Source organism: Hipposideros armiger, unplaced genomic scaffold (genome assembly GCF_001890085.2).
Source record: "Hipposideros armiger isolate ML-2016 unplaced genomic scaffold, ASM189008v1 scaffold_7, whole genome shotgun sequence".
NCBI classification, from domain to species: Eukaryota; Metazoa; Chordata; class Mammalia; order Chiroptera; family Hipposideridae; genus Hipposideros; species Hipposideros armiger.
In genome coordinates, this window is record NW_017731357.1 from 566797 (window position 1) to 585440 (window position 18644).

Below are 18644 nucleotides of genomic sequence, written 5' to 3' on the forward strand. Positions count from 1 at the left end.
TATATATATATATATATATTCAATTATAGTTGACATACAATATTATACAACATCAGCTTCAGGTGTACAGTGCAGTGATCAAGCCTCTACATTGTCCATTAAGTGGTTTCCCTAACACGTCATGTGACTATCTGATAACCTACAAAATATTTACGTTATTATATTTTCTGACACGTCTTTCATATCCCTGTGGCAATATTGTAGTTACCTATTTATGCTGTCTAACCCCTTCCCCTTCTCCCTCATCCCCGCCCCCTCCCAACTAGCAGCCATCAGTTGTTCCTCTATATATCTGAGACAATTTCTGTTTACTTTGCTTGTTTATTCAGTCCTTCAGATTCCACATATAAGTGAGATCATATGGTATTTGTCTTTCTCCATCTAATTTATGTCACTTAACTTAATGTTCTCTAGGTCCATCCATATTGTTGCAAATGGTAAGATTTCATTCTTCTTTATAGCTGAGTAATACTCCATTGTATAAATGAACCACAGTTTCTTAATCCAGTTGTCTACCAGTAGGCATTTCAGTTGTTTCCGAGTCTTGGCTATTGTAAATAGCGCTGCAATAAACATAGGGGTGCATATATTTTTTTTGAATTAGCGTCTTGGGTTTCTCTGGATAGATACCTAAGAGTGGAATTGCTGGGTCATATGGTAGTTCCATTTCCAGTTTTTTGAGATATCTCCATACTGATTTCCATAGTGGCTGAACCAATCTGCAGTCCCACCAACAGTGCACCAGGCCCCCCTTTACTCCTGTTAGTACTTTTTGATGTTTACCATTCTAATAGATGTGTAGTGGTATCTCATTGTGTTTTTTTTGCATTTCCCTAATGTTGAACATCTTTTCATGTGCTTATTTGCCATTCACATATCATTTTTGGTGAAGAGACTGTTCTAGACTTTCCCCCTTTTTCTAATTGTATTGTTTGTTTTCTTACTTTGAGGATCTTTTTAATTAAAGTTTATTGGGATGACAATTGTTAGCAAAGTTACGTAGGTGTACAATTCTGTAATACATCATCTGTATATCACATTGTGTGTTCACCACCTAGTCAGTTCTCCTTCTGTGACCATATATTTGATCCCTTTTACTCTCATCTACAACCCCTCCCCCCTTTCCCTCTGGTATTACTTAGAATTTTGAGAGTTCTTTTTATATTGTGGATGCAACTTCTTTGTTAGATATATAATTTGCAAATATTCTCTCCCAGTTTGTAGCTTGTGTTTTCATTATTTTAACAATGTCTTCTACAGAGCAAAAGTTTAAAATTTTGATGCAATCTGATTTATCAACTTTTCCTTTTTATTGATTGTGCTTTTGGTGTCATGTCTAAAAATGCATTGCTTAACCCCAGGTCAAGAAGGTTTTCTCCTAAAAGTTTTATGGTGCTTCTATTTCACATTTAGATCTGTGATTTATTTTGAGTTAGTGTTTGTATAAGGTATGAGGTTTCATTTTTTTTTACATAAGGGTGTTTATTTTTTCCAACAGTTTTGTTGAAAAGATGATCTTTGCTTCATTAAATTGCTTTTGCAACTTCGTTCAAAATCAATTGCCTATATTTATGTGGATATATTTTTGGACTTTCTATCATGTTCCACTTATCTCTGTGTCTAGGTTTTTGCTAAGACCACAACGTCTTGCTTACTACAGCTTTATAGTGGGTCTTAAAATTGAGTCCTACAACTTAATTCTTCTTTTTAAAAATTGTTTTAGCTGTTCTTGCTCAAATATTCTATATTCTTCATGATTTTCTATGTAGTTCTATCAATTATTCACCACAATCAATCTTAGAACATTTTCATCACCCACAAAAGAAACCCTGTATCTGTTAGTAGTCATACTCCATTTCCCCCTCAACACCTCCATCCCTAGACAACCTTCAGTCTACTTTTCTATTTCTATGGAGTTGCTTATTTTGGACATTTCATATAAATATAATTATACAATATGTGGTCCTTTGTGACTGGCTTCTTTCACTTAGCATAATGTTTTTAAGGTTTATTCATGTTGTAGCACGGACCAATACTTCATAGCTGAATATACTGTATGAATATACCATATTTTATTTATCCCTTCAGTTGATGGAAATTTGTGTTATTTTCACTTTTTGGCTATTATGAATAATGCTTCTACAAACATTTGTACAAGTTTTTGTGTGGCCATATGTTTTCTTTCTTTTTCTTTGGACATATGTTTTCATTTCTCTTGGGTGTATACCTACAGATGGAATTGTTGGGCATCCTTTTATTTTTGACCCATTTGTGTCTTTATAATTAAAGTAATTTTTTTGTAGGCAGCATGTAATTGGGTCTTGCCTTTTTTTTTTTTAAACAGGATTGATTTTCACTTTATTTTTTTTTGTATAAAATTATGTGGTGGCCACAGCTGGAGCCTGGGTCCTCTGCACAGAAACTCTGGTATGGGTCTTTACAAGATGGTCGGTGAATTCCTGATAGGGAAACTTGGTGAACATGGTCTTTTTCCAGAGGTCAGGGGTGAGATAGCTGTAGGTCTTAGAGATGGCATCAAAGGTGGCCTTGGCAAAGTTGCCCAGGGTGGCAGTGCAGCCCCTGGCAGAGGTGTAGCAGTCATCGATACCAGCCATCATCAGCAGCTTCTTGGGCACAGGAGCTGAGACAATAGCAGTGCCCCTGGGGGCGGGGATGAGGCGCACCAGCACAGAGCCACAGTGGCCGGTCACCTTGCAAGGGACAGTGTGGGGCTTGCTGATCTTGTTCCCCCAGTAGCCTCGCCACACAGGGACGATGGAGAGCTTGGCCCGGATGATGGCCCCGCGGATGGCAGTGGCTACCTCCTTGGAGCACTTAACACTCAGACCCACGTGTCCATTGTAGTCCCCAGTGGCGGCAAATGCATTGAACTGGGTCCTCTGGCCAGCGTGTGCCTGCTTTTGCACCAGCATTATCTTCAAAACCTAGTCCTTCAAGGATGCCTGCAGGAAAAAAAATCAATGATCTCAGATTCCTTGATGGGCAGGGAAAAGAGATAGATCTCCTCCAGGGACTTGATCTTCACACTTTTGACCCGGCGGCCCAGCTTGGTGACGGAGATTAACTCTTTGTCTTTGACCTTGCCTCCGTGAGCTCCCTGGCCTGAGACCCAACCGCGACCCTGGCTACGACCTTGGCCCCAGACACCACTGCCGAATCCTCCACCACAGCATTGGTGTCATCCGCCAATTGGTGTTATCTCAGAGAAGCGGTCTTGCTTTTTAAAAAAAAATCCATGTGATAATTTCTGCCTTTTATTGGGGTGTTTTGCTCATTTACATTTTTTTAAAAGATTTTTATTAGGGAATTGGAAACAGTGCTGGGGAATTGGGGGAAGGGGAACAGACAAGTTGCTGTCGTTTTTTGTTCTTCAGTCTAGTTGTAGAGGACGTTGCTTCACTGGCCCAGTTTGGCACCATCATTGTGCTCTTCCCGGGCGAGGCACATCAGTCGCCAGCTTCTGGACGGCCGCTCACTGCGGCTGCTGGCCGCTCACGCTGGCTGCTGGCTACACACGGTAGCCCATGGCAACCCACTGCCACAGGGGCTGCAGCCGACGCCGTCACCAGCGACTCACAGCAGCCCAGCTCCAGGTTGAGCTGTTGTTCAGCATCTTAGCTGTGGAGGGCAGTGTCACTGGCCCTCATATGTGGGATCCGAACCGGGGCCCTCTGGCATCCCAAGCTAGTCCTTAACCATTGCACCACTTGGCCGGCCCTTGCCCATTTACATTTGATGCGATTATTGATATAGCTATTTTGAATTTGTGATCTTGCTATTTGTTTTCAATTTGTCTCATTTGTTTTTTCCCCTTTCCTACTTTTCTGCCTTCTTTTTGATTACATGAGTATTTTTTAATTCCATTTTATTTCCTTGTAGTTTCTTAACCATAACTTTTGTTATTTTGTTATTTTAGTTGTTACTTCAAGATTTATAGCATACATCTTTAATTTATCTCAATCTAACTTGAAGTGATATTATACCACTTCAGATCTAGTATAAGGATGTTGCAATAGTATACTTTTATTCCTTTCCTCTAAATCTTTGTTATTTTCTCTATGCATTTTACTTTCACATGGTATAAACCCCACAATCCATTGCTGTTACTTCTGTTTAAACAGTTGTCTTTTAAATATATTTAAATAATAAGAAAAAAACAACAATTCTTTTGACCAATATTAGGGTCAAACAGTAAGGGTCAAAATAAAATCTTGACTATGCTAAATAAATTATAAAATTGTAAGCTTTGTCTGTACTTTGGTATTTGTAAAGTAAATATTTAAACTTAAAAAGAAATCCTTTCAAGTCATCTAAAGTTCTTGGTGAAAATATAACATGATATGACAGTTCTGGCTACCAGTTAAATTTTAAGTTCTTCATCCATTATAATGACAAAGGTGGTTTTAACAGGTATCATTACATTCCTTTAAAATTTCAAAGTACTTTGGTTCCTTCCAAGATGAATGTCCTTACTTCCTTGCCTCTTATTCCCTATTTTCTGAAGATAGCAATGTTTACTATAAATAAATAAACTAAAACAGAGCTAAAAAAATAAATAGATAAATAAGATATTTAGATATATAAATATTATTGATATACACACCAACACACACACACACACACACACACACACACACACACACACACACACACACTCACACACACTCCCACCCCATTTCCAGGGCTCTTTATTCCAATTCTTCTTATTTCCATCTGGTATCATTTCCTTCTGCCAGGAGGATATGCTTTAACATTTCTTGTAGTGTGGGTTGCCGATGATGACTTCTTTCAGCTTTTGTATGTGTGAATGTATGTCTTTATTTCACTTTTATTTTGGAAGATGTTTTTGCTGAGCTAGAATTCTAGGCTGATTTCCCCGCCCTCCCTTCTCCAATTCTTGCTCAATCATATTTCTGCTTATGTTGTTTCTGACAAGAAATATGCTGTCATCCTTGTCATTGTTCCTCTGTATGTAACATGTCTTTCTCTTCTGGTTGCTTTTCAAGTTGTCTGTGTATTACTGGTTTTGAGCAATTTGATTATAATTTACCTTAGTGTAGTTTTCTTCATGTTACTTTTGCTTGGGATTCATTTGGTTTCCTGGGTCTGTTGATTTTATTTTGTTTGTTTATTTATTTATTTATTTATAGTTGAGCCATCCTACCACCTGTTGGCAGCTCAGCGGCAGCTCAGCTCGGGCCGGGACTTAAACTGCTGTTTCTCAGAGCTCACACTCTTTTTTTTTTTCTTAAAGATTTTTATTGGGGAATTGGGGGATGGGAACAGTGCTGGGGAATTAGGGGAAGGGGAACAGACAAGTTGCTGTCCTTTTGTTCTTCAGTCTAGTTGTGGATGTTGCTTCACTGGCCCAAGTTGGCACCATCATTGCGCTCTTCCCGGGCGAGGCAGATCAGTCGCTGGCTTCTGGATGGCCGCTCACGCTGGCTGCTGGCCGCTTACGCTGGCTGCTGGCTACATACGGTAGCCCATGGCAACCCACTGCCACAGGGGCTGCAGCCTACGCCATCGCCGGCGACTCACGGCAGCCCAGCTCCAGGTTGAGCTGTTGTTCAGCATCTTAGCTGTAGAGGGCAGTGTCACTGGCCCTCATATGTGGGATCCGAACCGGGGCCCTCTGGCGTCCCAAGCCAGCTCTTAACCAAAGCGCCATTTGGCCGGCCCGTCAGAGCTCACACTCTTGAGCGAGCTCTTAACCAACTGAGCCACTTGGCCAGCCCCCTGGGTCTGTGATTTTATAGTTTTCATTAAGTTTGGAAAAATCTTGGCCACTATTTCTTCAAATATACTTTCTATCCTTTCTGTATTTATGGGCTCCAGTTACCTGTATATTAGACCACTTCAAGTTGTTCCACAGCTCACTGGTGCCTTTTCTTTTTTTTCTCTGTAGTTCGTTTTGGGTGTTTGTTTTTCTGTGTCCTTAAGTTAACCCATCCTTTCTTCCACAATGTCTAATCTTCCATTGATCCTATCCAGTGTATTTTTCATCTCAGACATTGTAGCTTTTATGCTCAAAGGTTCCGTTTTGCTATTGTTTTATATTTTCCATGTCTCTGCTGAACATTTTGAACATAAATATGTTATAACAATTGTTCTAATACCTTTCTCTCATACTTTTAAAGTGTGGGTCAGTTTCGCTTGATTGATTGATTGATTATCTTCCTTATTATTGATTGCATTTTCCTGCCTCTTTTTATACCTGCTAATTTTTGGTTGGATGCCAGACATTGTAATTTTTACCTTGTTAGGTGCTAGATGTTTTCGTATTCCTATAAATCATCTTGAGCTTTGTTCCTAAATGCGGTTAATTTACTTGGAAATAGTTTGATCCTTTGGGGACTTGCTTTTATGATTTGCTAGGTAGGTCTGGAGCAGTACTCATTCTAGGGCTAATTATTCCCACTTCTGAGGTAAGACTATCCTGACTATTCTACTCAATGCTCTATGAATTGAGTTTTTCCAGTTTGGCTTGTGGAGACAGGTACTATACCAGTAACCTGGTGTTGTTCTCCCTTATCTTTTTACATTATTCTTTCCACTCATACACATATGCTGATCTCTCCTGAATACGAGAGAGAGAGAGAGAGAGAGAGAGAGAGAGAGAGAGAGAGAGAGAGAGAGCGCGTGACTCTCTCTGGATCTCCAGGATTTTCTCTCTGCTCAGGTCTCCTTTCTGGTACTCTGTGCTCTGTCTTTAACTGCCTTTATATCCGGACTGTCAGCTTTGTCAATATAGGGAGTCTGCTAGACTTTTCCTCAGTTTCCCTGCCATGTTTTGAAGCTTGGAAATTCTCTTAAGGTACTAAGCTGGAGCAGTCATAGGCTTCACCTCATTTCTCTCCTTCCCCCATCTCTCAGGGATTACTGTTCTTCATTGTCTGATGTTCAGTGTCTTTTTTTATTTTTTTATTTTTTATTTTTATTTTTATTTTTATTTTTTTTTAGCTGAGCCATCCTGTTACCTGTTGGCAGCTCAGCGGCTGCTCAGCTCGGGCTGGACTCGAACCGCTGTTGCTCAGAGCTCAAACTCTTGAGTGAGCTCTTAACCAACTGAGGCACTCGGCCGGCCCCATTGTCTTTTTTAAAAATTAAATTTATTGGGGCCGGCCGAGTAGCTCAGTTGGTTAACAGCATGAGCTCTTAGCAACAGAGTTGCTGGTTCGATTCCCACATGGACCAGTGAGCTGCGCCTGCGCTGAGCTGCCAACAGGTGCTCCTAACAACAAGGTTGCCGGTTTGACTCCTGCATAGGATGGTGGTCTACGCCCACCCGCAACTAAGATTGAACACGGCACCTTATTAAGCTGAGCAGCCGCAAGCTGCCAGTGGGCGGCCGAATGGCAACTAGACTTGGAGTTGAGCTAGCTGCGCCCTCCACAACTAAGATTGGCGGACAACAACTTGGCTGTTCCCCTTCCCCAATTCCCCAATAAAATCTTTAAAAAAATTATTGTTTATTGGTTAATAAAATTATACAGGTTTTAAGTGTACATTTATATACTACATCATCTATATATTGCCTTGTGTGTTCACCACCCAAAGTCAAATCTCCTTCTGTCACTATATATTTGATACCCTTTACCATCTTCTGCCTTCCCCTGTCCCCCTTACCTTCTGGTAACCACTAAACTATTGTCCATGTCTATGAGTTTTTGCTTGTTTGTTTGTCTTATTTGTTGCTTTCAGTTCTATATCCCACATGAATGAAATCATATGGTTCTCAACTTTTTCTGTTTGATTTATTTTGCTTAGCATGGTAATCTCAAGATCCATCCATGTTTTCCAAAATAGCAGTATTTTCATCTTTCCTTCTGGCTGTGTAATATTCCATTATATATATATATATATATATATATATATATATATATATATATATATATATATATATATATATATATATATCACATTGTCTTTATCCAATCATTTACCAAAGGACACTTCGGTTTTTTCCATGTATTGGCCACCATGAGTAATGCTGCAATGAACATAGTGGTACATATATCTTTACGGATAAATGTTTTTAGATTTTTTGGGTAGATACTCAGAAGAGGGATTGCTCGGTCGTATGTCCAATGCCTTGAAAACTATTATCTCATGTATTTTTTTGTTTTTGTTTCAGGCTTCAAGATAAATATAGCCCCGGTTTTCCTGTCTTGTCTGGAACTGGTGGCCTTATTCTGTAAAGGAGTTTTGGTCTTCTTTTCCCTATACACACACATTCCATCTTTTGGTATTTATTTTTCTTGAATTGTGGACTTTATGTGTGTGTTTATGCAGCTGTGTATGTTTATATACACACAGACACACATGTAAAACAAGCCTACCATGGACTATTTTATTCTAGTCTGGAAATCTCTTGGCTACTGTACATTTTTGCTGCTGAGAGAACTGGGGAAAGAAACAATTGCTTTCATTAACAAGCTAGGCTATGAATGAACCGGAGTTATTCTCTTCAGTGGTATGAGTGAGAGAATTGTCAATTTTCAATGGCAGTGTTGTGCAGAGTGTTTGTGATGGCCTGAAGAGAGATGCAGACAAGATGGTAATACTGTAGTGGTTTTTATCTATTGTGGGGAAATGTGGTAAAGGGTGGAGCTCCGATGTGGCAGATGAAGTCCTCTCAATCCACTCAGGAAAAAAAAGGCAAGTAGTTCGTTAGGAGGCAACAGTGAACCAAGGCGTTGGAAGAGCTGGGAAGTCAAACAGGGTACATTGAAGTCACCTAGAAATAAGCAACAGCAGTAAGCCTCTATCATCCCTAGGACTGACATATGGGGGAGGTGATATTACCAGAGCCGAGGAATAAGCCTGGTAAGAGCTGGAACCACTGTGAAGGCTGCCTAGTGAGATGCAGGACCCAGAGGGAGGGCTGTCAGGTGGGAGCTTCAGCCATGTAGATCCCATAGCCATTGCCCGAGAGTGAGCGAGAGACAGAGCAACAGAAGGAGAAAAGGAAACAGAGAGAGCACGAGTGCACAGCTGAGAGAGGTAGCGATACCCTCACTTCTTTCCTCTCACCCTCTAATCCAGCAGTTCTCAACCTTCCTAATGCCGTGACCCCTTAATATAGTTCCTCATGTTGTGGTGACCCCCAACCATAAAATTATTTTCGTTGCTACACTATAACTGTAATTTTGCTACTGTTATGAATCGTAATGTAAATATCTTTGTTTTCTGATGGTCTTAGGCGACCCCTGTGAAAGGGTCATTTGACCCCCAAAGAGGTCACGACCCACAGGTTGAGAACCACTGCTCTAATCTGTCACTTGTGCCACTCATTATATGTATCTAACTGGAAGCCATTTGGAAGGGGGGCCTGGAAATGTAGTTCACCCCTCTCTTCTTTCTTACCCACCTCCCACAACATGTAGCAGAGCAAGAAAGGGCAGAAAATTGATCTGAGGGCATATAAGCTTAGGTCTGGCATGAGGACCCTTTCTCAAATTGAATGCCTTTTCTGGTGACCAGTGTATCCAATTACTAAATGTGGTCCAGAAGTGAGAAGAAAAGATGTGTGGTTAGGGTCAAAAGAACCAATGTCTATATCAGAAGATGTGGGGTGGGGTGGGGGAGGGGAGGGGAAGAAGCTAGGTGTTGAGGCACAAGCTGGATTTGCTGTGGTAATGTATGCCTAAAGGATGGGATGAGGCAATTATGATAAACAACTGTTCACATTTGAAATGTTAAATATGTACATTAAACCCATGTCAACTATTTTGTAAGCTTATCAGTGTTGTTTTACTGAATTAGTATATATTATTTAAGGAGAGGAAGCATTGATAGATATGAGGAAAGAAGGAAGACCTTTTTTACAGTGTAACTAACATTATAGTTTAATGTGCCCATTAATCTTTGTAAGCAAAATGGTAGATGTTTCTGTAACAATGTCTTTTTTTTTCACAGGGCCACCTTAACAGTGACATGCTAGCATCTCTAAGCCCTTTTTGATGAGTTCAGCTAGGGAAACTGTGCCTGGAGTGGGTACTAATCTCTCTGAGTCCATGTTACTTAGTTTTATAGCAATGTTCCCTCAAGTACTACTATTCAGGCAATGTTTTGAAAATTCCTAATTAGAGTTGGGGATCTGTAAAAGAGAATATCTCCAGGGGAGTAGATCAGTTAAGCACCTGCTGTGCTCTCAGTCTCCCTCACTAGTATGGATGGTCTGATATAAGATCAAAGGTATGATGCAGGTTTGAGCCATTTCTTCTACCTTAAAAAGCCAAATACACATCGAACATTTATGTATTGCAAGAACAAAAAGTTAATGAAAACAAGTTATTTCCTTAATTGGAATTATAGCAGCTCAGCTAAGAATATCAGTTATTTCAAACTGATCAGAAACCTTGATTAGATATTAATACTATAGGAATTTCCAATCTTTCTATGTTTTTTAACAAAATATTCAGCGAATTGTTATTAGTAAATTGTAATTTGACAGTCTTTCAATATTTCAAATAACTCCTCTTTGTGGAAAAAAGGCTGCATATGAGGTCTGACAATTAAGTTCGTGAACGATACATACCTCACTGCTGAATATCACTATGGTGACCTTTGAAGTATTCCTCTTGGGACGCTATGCACTGATGCCAGTGCCTAGTTCACTTTTCAAAGCAATTTTGGGACTCTTTTTCTGGAATGGCCATCAGAACTATTGTCACATTACGCTTGATGTCCTGAATATCATAAAAATGTCTTCCTTTTAATATTTCCTTTATCTTCGGGTAAAGAAAGAAGTTGTTGGGGGCCAGATAGGTGAACAGGGAGGGTGTTCCAATACAGTTATTTGTTTACTGGCTAAAGACTCCCTCAAAGACAGTGTTGTGTGAACTGGTGCATCGTCATGATACAAGAAGCATGAATTGTGCGTGAAAAGTTCAGGTCATCTAATTTTTTAAAAAGATTTTATTGGGGAGTTGGGGGAGGGGAATAGCGTTAGGGAATCGGGGAAGGGGAACAGACAAGTTGCTGTCCTTTGGTTCTTTAGACTAGTTGTGGAGGATGTTGCTTCACTGGCCCATGTTGGTATTATCATTGCGCTCTTCCTGGGTGAGGCAGTCGCTCACCGGACCTTGGATGGCCACTTATCGTGGCTGCCAGCAGCTCATGCTGGCTGCCAGCCACTCATGGTAGCTTACGGCAGCCCACTGCAGCAGGGGCTGCAGCCTATTGCCGTCGCCAGCGACTCACGGCAGCCCAGCTCCAGGTCGAGCTGTTGTTTACCATCTTAGCTGTAGAGGGCGCAGCTTCACTGGCCCTAATGTGGGATCTGAACCGGGACCCTGCTGCTCAGAGCTGGCACTCCCAAGCCAACTCTTAATCAATGCTCCACTCGGCCAGCCTTCATCTAACTTTTTTATGCAGCCTTTTCAGCACTTTCAAATGGTGAAGTTGGTGAACTGTTTGTCCAGTTGGTATAAATTCATAATGAATAATCCTTCTGATATAAAAAAAGGTTAGCAACATTGTTGCAACAAGTTTGCGAACTTAATTGTCAGAACTTGTATAATAAATACTATCAACTGAGCGTAAATGAATCAGGAGGCTTTGGCAAGAAATAAATGATAAAGATTTATTCAAGGGTCTTAGGATTTGCAAATCAGAAACACAAGTAGGCAATACCCAGAGTATTCCAAAGAAGAAATAAAAGCTTAGAGTTCTTACAGTAAAAAGCACATTTTTGAAAAGAATCAATTCTGCATTCTTAGCCTCTGGTTTGGTCTGAGATGGTAAATTTCCAGATGTCTAGTGGCCTGTATAATGGCTGTCAGGTGGTCTGGACAGTAAAAATTCTTTCCTAAGTTCTTCAGTGTTATATATATAGGACATATGTATATCTCCAGGCATTGATGCACAACTGAAAAGTTCAAAAGTTTAAATCCTCAGGCTAAAGTAAAATCAAATGTATTCCTCATGCATTAGCCCAAACCAGTTTTGTCAGCTTGACTATACAGACTCCATTTTAGTCAGCTTAGCTATGCTGACTTCATCTTGTTTTATTCACTCATTTCTTAGTACACTTGAGAAACTAATAACCTTCTGGTTTTAGCTCAGAGATATAGACTGTAGAGCTCCCATCCTTACAACAAGAAAAAAATCTGGACAAATTTGCAAATTAATGATGTATCTTGAACCCAACAGAAAACTGAGGTTTCAGGGCAAACAGCTAACCCCAAATCAGGATATCTACAGGTTCCACTTCAGGGAGAAACAGGACCAGAGCATTTGTTTGGGACAGATACTGCTGAATGTCATATAACCCAGTAAGATTAAACCAGAAATTTTTAATGAATTGCTAAAGGTTGGAAGCCACAGGTATAGGAGGTTCTCACCCTCTTGTAGACTTTTACTTCAGGGCCCCACCAGGTGTTCACAGGCAAGATCAGGGAGAGTCCTAAGAAAGTTTCTCCCATGTGCTGGCTGGGATAGGGGAACAACAGCCACTGCCAAAATCTGCCCAGAAATATCTCCCCATCTCCCTAAGGAACAAAAGTCTTAATCTTCAGGAATAAGGATAACAAAAACTGAGGGCACTTGTAGAAACCCATTGCAGCTGGGGAAGGAGAGCAGGAAAAAAAAGTTCTACTCTTGGGAAGGAAATGAATACCTGCTTGACCAGAATTATGTTTGGAGGAGGATCAGGTAGTCCTCACTTTGCATCAGTCTGATATATACAGATTTCTGTTACCATAGTTTAGTTAAATAAAACCAGTCCCCTGACAACACAGTTCAAATATCTGGTACCATGATATATTAACTGTAATTGCACAAAGTTCCAACTTTGCTACTCGCTTTTTGTTCCAGAAATCACTCTGTAAATAACAAATGCACATCAAGATCAGAGAACAATAATGGTTTTTTTTCAAAGTCTGTTTGTTATTGGTCACCATCCATTATTTAGCTCATGCACAGACAGAAAAGCATATAGTTGGGCCGGCCGAGTGGCTCAGTTGGTTAAGAGCTTGCTCAAGAGTTTGAGCTCTGAGCAATAGCGGTTCAAGTCCAGCCCGAGCTGAGCAGCCGCTGAGCTGCCAACAGGTAGCAGGATGGCTCAGCTAAAAAAAAAGAAAAAACAAAAAACAAACAAAAAAAGAAAAGCATATAGTTGTGTTGTCTCCTTGTATTCCAGTGATATTCCCATGTGACATTTTACAAAAATGGATAACTGGAAGAGGAATTAGCCAACAAAGATGAAAGTGCAGCAAAGAAATGAAAAGTGATAACACTGGAAGAGAAATTTGTATTGAACATAAATGGAATTATATAAGAAATAGCTAGAGCAGAAATGTTGACACTGTCTCCATTTGAGAAACAGCCAGAAGAATTTAGTGAAGAGGAACTTATTGATATAAATGAGCAAAGTGGTTGTGATGAAAAGGATGAAGATACCCCAGAGGAAGTTATGCCAGCAAAAAGACTTCAGATTCAAGAAAATCTTTGAGATATTTTAGGACATTGAAGGTGCTAAGAATATAATGTGGAAGCTGATCCTAACCTAGAAAGGAGTGTGACAATTCTCCAAGGCATAGAAAAAAATGTTCGCTCTGTATTGTAACTTACACGATGAGAAAAAGAAAGCAAGTGCTGTTCAAACTACACTTAGTGAGCTTTTTACAAAGAAAAACTTTAACTTTAAATATTTCTGATGTTTTAAATTATAGTATACTAAGTATTAGTTTTACTATCTTTTAATTTCCCTTTACATTTATAGCCATGAGTAAGAGTCTTTAATGCTTTGACAAAGATTTTTAAAGGTTATGGAGTGCCAAAAAAATGTATACACATTTTAAGTGATGTTATCTATGCTCAAGCAGTAGTTCGCTATAATCAGAAGTGTCTGGACGCTAATGGTAACCACTTTGAGCACGTCTTGTAATTGGCGGAAGTCAAACATGACTTGTATTCATCTTTTGTTATCGGTATACATTGAGTATTACAATTTTAATACATTTTTTGCTTTCTTAAAATGTGTATACAGAGGGTGCCAAAAACGTATACAATTTTAAGAAAGGGAAAAACTATATTAAAATTGTAATAATATATACTGATAACAAAAGTTGACTGCAGGTCATGTGTATACATGTTTTTGGCATCCCTGGTATATACATGTATATACTCATATACACATGTTTTTAGAAGTTAAGTAGGTTTAATTGACCCATTTAGAAGTCAGAATTAATTCTAATGAGTTTAATTTATAGCACATAAAATAGTCAGAGAAAGAGAGTGCATGTATGCATGTACACACAGGAGGCAGTGAAAAAGTGACAAAGAACCAAAATTACATCAAACATGTAGAAAATAAATAGCAAATAAATAGCAGTCATAAATCCAACCAATAAATGTGACTGGATTAAACACTGCAATCAAAAGACAGAAATTGTCATACTAGAAAAAAAAATCCTGAGATTCAACTATATGCTATCTAAAAGGGACATACTTTAGTTGAGGGTGTCTCCACCTTGGCATCGTTGAAATTTTGGACTGGATAATTCTTTGTTGTGGGGCTATCCTGTGCATTGTAGGGTATTTTAGTTATATCCCTGGCCTTTATCCATTACATGTCAGTAGTAACCATGCAGTGCGACAATAAAAAATTTCTCTACATTGCTAAGTGTCACGTGGGGAGCAATATTGCTCCTGGCTGAGAACCACTGCATTAGATTAACACACACACACACACACACACACACATTCACATTCACACTCACACACACACAGGTTGAAACTAAAAGGATAGAAAAACACATGCCATCTAACACTAATCATAAAAGCACTGTAGTAACTATGTTTATATCACAGAAGATAGACTTTATGACAAGAAATATTATAGACAAAAAGGGACACTTCATAATGCTATCAAAAAGATATAAAAATGATGAGTATATACAAACCTAAAAACAGAACCCCAAAACACATGAAGCAAAAATTGATGGACTTGAAAAGAGAGATGTGCAATTCAACAATAATGGTAGCAACTTCAATATCCTGCTCTCAACAATTGAAAGCACAACTAGATAAAAAGTAGGCAAGTTTACAGATTTGAACAACACCATTAATCGACTTGATTTAACTGGCATTTATAGAACACTCTACCCAACAATAACAAAATACAGCCAAGCGCCACATAAGGACGTTTTGGTCAATGAGGGACCGCATATATATGATGATGGTCCCATAGATTATAATGGATTATAAAAGTTTATTTGCATTGTTGAAAGAAAAGGCTGGACTCGACTACAATGTTGAGTTTACTGCTTGCTCTATGTGGTTTAAATAGATGAGGATGCTCAGCATGATGTCCATTGGCTGTGTGACCATCTGCCCATGGCTGGGGCTTGGAGTTGGCAGTGGAGCAAGGGGAGTGAAGGGAGTGGGCTGGTGAGGAGGGGTGCCTGGAGTCCCCACAACCCTCCTCCCCATCTGTATTCTATTGTGTGGATGTACTATAATTTAGTCCTTTGTTGATGGGCAGTAGGGTTGTTTCCAGTCTTACTGTGATCAAACAGTACTGCACTGGATAACCTTCAACATCTTATACATGTATGGTTGTATCTGTGGGATAGAGTCCTAGAAGTAGGATTAAAAGGCAAATGTATTTGCAATTTTGGATGATATTGCCAGATTCTTCTCATTAGAAGTTGTCCCATTTTCACTCTTACTAGCAATGTATAAAAGTACCTTTTTTCCCACAGTCTTGCCAACAGGGTGTGTTGTCAAACTTGGATTTTTGTCAATTTGAGAGATAAGAATGGTGTCTCAGTGTCATTTTAATTTACATTTCTTATATAAAAATGATGAATATCTTTTTAAAAGCTTCAGAGCCATTTGTATTTTTTTCCTGTGAATTGTCTACTTATATTCTTTACCTATTATTATTATTATTATTATTTTTTTGCTATAGACTTGTCCTTTTCTTAATTATAGGACCTTTTTTACATTAGGGAGATTAGCCATTTACCTGTGAAACTTGCACAATTTTTTTCTTTTTTTAAAGATTTTATTGGGGAATTGGGTGAGGGGAACAGCACTGGGGAATTGGGAAGGGGAACAGACAAGTTGCTGTCCTTTTGTTCTTCAGTCTTGTTGTGGAGGACGTTGCTTCACTGGCCCATGTTGGTATTATCATTGTGCTCTTCCTGAATGAGGCAGATCGGCCGCCGGCCTCTGGACGGCCGCTCACAGCTGCTCTTGGCAGCTCACACCGGTTGCCGGCCACTCACGCTGGCTGCCGGCCACACACGGCAGCTTATGGCAGCCCACTGCAGCAGAGGCTGCAGCCTACGCTGTCACCGGCGACTCACGGCAGCCCAGCTCCAGGTCAAGCTGTGGTTCACCATCTTAGCTGTAGAGGGCAGTGTCACTTGCCCTCATGTGGGATCCGAACCGGGGCCCTGCTGCTCAGAGCTGGCGTCCCAAGCCAGCTCTTAACCAATGTGCTGCTTGGCTGGTCCCCTGCACATGTTTTTTTCAATTTGTCTTTTTAAAAAAATCTTTGATTATCTGTTTTCCCGTCTTAGAAGTTTGTTGTTGATATCAAGTAGTTGAAGTTTTCAAGTTTTTCTTTTAAGATGTCTGGACTTTATAATTAGAAAGGTTCTCCCCAAATGTATACCCAGTTGTCCCAACACCAATTACTAAAATGTCCATATTGACCCTGCTGATTTGAGATGACTTCTCTATCATATACTAAAATACCTGTATGTGTTTCTGCACTTTATATTCTGGTACATTGGCACGTCTCTATTCATGAATTAATTCCACTAATATTAATATTGTACCAACATTAATTAATACCAATGGTTAAGGCCCTTAGAGTATTTTAAAATCTGGTAGGGCTAATACCCCCTCATTGCCCATTTTCCCCCTGATTTTTCATGGTTCTTCTTGTCTGTTTAGTTTTGCATATGACTCTAAAATTAGCTTGTCTAGTTCCTGTCCAAATGCCTATTGATATTTCATTGGGATAGCATTGAATTTATGAATCAACGTGGGAACAATCATCTTTACGATGTTGATTTATTCCTATTCAGGGAACTTCTGTGCCTTTTCATTTTTCAAAACTTTTGTGTTCTTCACAAGTGTTTTTGAGTTTTACTTTTTTTTTTGTTTTGTTTTTTTTAGCTGAGCCATCCTGCCACCTGTTGGCAGCCAGCAGAAACTCAGCTCGGCCGGGAATAGAACCACTGTTGCTCAGAGCTTGCACTCTTGAGCGAGCTCTTAAACAACTGAGCCACTCGGCTGGCCCTTGAGTTTTCCTTTTAATTTTAGCACATTTCTTGTTTACCTTATTCCTAGATATTTTATATATTTGTTATCATTATAAATGAGGTCTTCTTGTCCATTATATATTTTACCGTATTATTTTTTGTTTTTTTCTTTTAATTATTTTTTATTATGAAATACACATTTTTTAGAATTAGTTTCAGCTGTACAACACAGTGCAATAGTTATACTTTTTACCCCTCGAAGTGACAACCCCCCTCCCCCACTCCGCCACCCCACTTCCCCCCAATATCATACACATATCTATTACAATTCCCTTGACTACATCTTTTACTGTATTATTGTTCTGGATTTCTTTTCTTTTAAGTTTGCTTAGCCACATTATTTTTCATTTTATTTACTCATTTTTTTTAATCCAGGTTATTTCCTGAAAATTGTCAAATGGTTTTTATTGTATTTCTGCCTTTTAATGAAGTATCTTGAAAATTAATTTAAAAAATAAAAATACTGGAAGTGGATTAGCGTTTCTAGCATAAATGTTGGAAATGGTGGCTTTATTGTAAGTGCTAGAAGGCAGAGAAGGCTGAATCCAGAGTGTATGATAGTGGTTTGGTGGAGGCTAGCTGATCAGGAAACAGAATTTGAAACACTGAAGGGTAACAGATTGGTCACTTGTATCAGGGATACACTGAATAACTATTTTGGCTTGCTGTTGAATGGCAAGTGTTAAAAATCAATATTTGGCCAAGACTAAATCAAAATATCACCAACTTAGAATGAATCTCTGAGTTATAAACCTGAAATTTTATCCAGGAGTACATAATTATTGCAATTTTATTAAAAATGCCAGAAGTCATATTTTCATTAAAAATTTTTTTTTATTTCAGGTGTACAAAACAATATAATAATTAGACATTTACACCTCTCACAAAGTGATAACCCCTCCAATCTACCACCCCTTGACATCATATATGGTTATTAAAATACCATTGCCTATATTCCCTATGCTGTAAATATATATATATATATATATATATATATATATATATATATATATATATATATATATATATATATATATATATATAACCAGTGCAGTGGTCAGGCATCTATAGTCTATGAAGTGATCCCCCGATAAGTCCAGTACCCATCAGCACCCTACAAAATCAGAAGTCATATATTTTTTAAAGATTTTATTGGGGAATTGGGGGAGGGGAACAGATAAGTTTCTGTCCTTTTGTTTTTCGGTCTAGATGTGGAGGATGTTGCTTCATTGGCCCATGTTGGATCATCATTGCGCTCTTCCCGGGTGAGGCAGATTGGTTGCCAGACGCTGGATGTCCGCCCACGGCAGCTCTTGGCAGCTCACGCCGGTTGCC

General features: G+C 39.1%; 1 protein-coding gene and 1 pseudogene across 2 annotated transcripts in view; one reads left to right on the forward strand and one right to left on the reverse strand.

The window, feature by feature from the left end:
• SLC9A7 (solute carrier family 9 member A7) overlaps positions 1 to 18644 on the forward strand; it is a 154848-nt gene that overhangs the window by 11434 nt on the left and 124770 nt on the right. The window lies entirely within an intron of this gene.
• Positions 2369 to 7992, reverse strand: LOC109385934 (40S ribosomal protein S2 pseudogene; annotated as a pseudogene).